The sequence below is a fragment of the Halyomorpha halys genome, unplaced genomic scaffold (genome assembly GCF_000696795.3).
Source record: "Halyomorpha halys isolate HHAL.00 unplaced genomic scaffold, Hhal_1.1 Scaffold320.1, whole genome shotgun sequence".
NCBI classification, from domain to species: Eukaryota; Metazoa; Arthropoda; class Insecta; order Hemiptera; family Pentatomidae; genus Halyomorpha; species Halyomorpha halys.
Window position 1 is genome coordinate 950,195 of NW_027116715.1, and position 2,255 is coordinate 952,449.

Below are 2,255 nucleotides of genomic sequence, written 5' to 3' on the forward strand. Positions count from 1 at the left end.
AGAGAGATATATATATATATATATATAGAGAGAGAGAGAGAGAGAGAGAGAGATAGTAGATATTTTTTATTTTGTGCAAAAAAAATATTCTCTCATTTAATTTCGTTAGTAAATTATGCACTTAGGTTAAAATTGCATTACAAACAGTTATTGTCCATTAAATGTATATGCATTCGTCTACACGAAAGAGTTGGATAAAATCTATGAATATTCAGAGATAATTGTCAACGTTTTAATTTAGAATAAATGTGTCAACGTGATATTGCATATCGCATGCACTCAAAATTACATGTCTATTGTTTAAATTCCAAATTACATTGAACTCTCTGAAACTCTCTTAAATTTAAGTAATTTTAATTAACATTTCCACTCTAAATTTCATCTCCTTTTATTTATTTTTTACTAAAGATAATATACTGATAAACGGATTAAAATTTCGAAAAATTTAGTAACCTTTCGTGACAAGATAAGAACCGAAAAGGAACTGGCTCTCATATGACTTCTTCCTTTTTTTATTAAAAAAAAAAAATATATCCAAGCAAGGGAGTGGTCGTAGCGTGTCCGTTCTGAATTCCTTACTTTTCAGTTCTGTTGATGTTCGGATATGTATTATGAAAAATTGTTGTAAGGATACGCTATATAAACTAACGCAATAACAAAGTACTAATAATTGATGGAATAAAACTTGATATTTTGTATAAAATTTTGTAAATCATCTACACCACAGACTTCAGGATTTTATTTTTTCTGAATTTTAGATTTATACTTATTACATTTTCAATAACAATAAAATAATTGTTAACACTGTAATTTATATGAATTCAACGAACTTCTATTTCAGAAGTTCAGATCTAATTCAGCAGCTTTACATTAAAAAAAATTGAGAATCATAAAGGTTCATTTTTTTTCTTTTTTGTGACTCTATTGAGAGTTTTAGTAAATTTTCTTTTTCAACTTATAAAATTTAGTCAACATCTTCATTAAATAAGTGAAGATATTTCTATTGGTATTCCTAAAGAATAAAAAAATATTTCATCCACGTTACTTACCTGTTAACACAATATAGTTAAATATTTCACTATTTCTGATCATAAACGGCTCAGTAAAATTATTAGCCATATTGTATTTAAATAATGTTTGGTTACATCTTTGCTTAGTTTACACTTGCTGATTGATTTAAATTTTAATCTATTACCAACATTATCTTATCTATGAAAGAAATATTTTTAATCAAAACATATATTGTTACTACGTTATTTGTTTGGGTAAGTACTAATGGATTTTAAAAATGCATAATCATTTCTGTAATCAATGAATCTTATCAACAATTTCAATCGGTAATTGAATAACAAATAATATATAATTTTAATTATAATGCATAATTTTTAAATATAATATAATATAATAGTCAGTAAAACAAAACTGTAAGCTTAAATAATAAGAGATTTTTTAAAAAATCTATTTTGGTGATAGAAAATATACTATTCATTATTTTGATTATTTGATTTTGCTACTGTTCATGTTAAACCAAGATCGTAAGAAAAAACACATTCATTGGAATTTCTTGTAATTAAAAAGTTCAAAGAAGTCAACAAATGTCAGGTGACTTTTTTAATGCATTTTTTTTTTTAGAAATAAAATTAAACAATGATAAACATAAACATGCATGAAATAGCATAATAATATAAATTAAGTTACAAAAATAATTAATACTTTGTTCAATGAGGTTGTTTGGATCTGCCACTCCTTCAATTTTAGAACAGAACTTTATAATGTTCTGAGTAGATAATTCATCAACTCCTTACCAGACGCTAAACCGAAGAAACCCCATTGAAAAGTTCATTAACACCAAGATGTCATCGTACGGCCGGATAGACACGGGACACAATTAGTATGAATTTTTTATCCACCATAAAACAATTGTATATAATAATAAATGTATCAAAATCACTCACAGTTGTGTTGGCGTTAGTGTTAATCCGAGATGTTGATGACACAGTGAGCACGACCTTACACAAGTGGAACTAAGCAAGCACTGAGCTAGTAGTAACGTAGTATTGTGGAGGGGGCGGATTCGGCTAAAGTCGGTTATGTTCGGCTCCTCAATTCGGCAACCTGTCGGCCCGGCTGGTGGTACGAATCCATGCTGCACGATTGGTGGTGTACAGCCGGTAATCTCGGGCCATCTTTGTATTAAGGAGATGGCGAACAAGGAATACGAGTTCAGCGAACCTGTTAGTTCATTATTCAAGGCA

At 28.5% G+C, this 2,255-nt stretch overlaps 1 protein-coding gene across 6 annotated transcripts in view; it reads right to left on the reverse strand.

Moving 5' to 3' along the window:
- The window catches only part of Atx-1 (Ataxin 1), a 248,450-nt gene extending 246,413 nt beyond the window's left edge, over nucleotides 1–2,037 (reverse strand). For 3 of the 6 annotated variants that reach the window (XM_014421429.2, XM_014421424.2, XM_067053453.1), the window contains exon 1: nucleotides 1,956–2,037. The gene's annotated coding sequence lies outside the window, so the exon portion shown is untranslated. Of the gene's footprint in view, nucleotides 1–1,713; nucleotides 1,928–1,955 lie in introns of those variants that run through there. The other 3 variants (XM_014421426.2, XM_067053454.1, XM_014421427.3) reach the window with 3 other exon arrangements.
- Nucleotides 2,038–2,255: the final 218 nt, after the last annotated feature.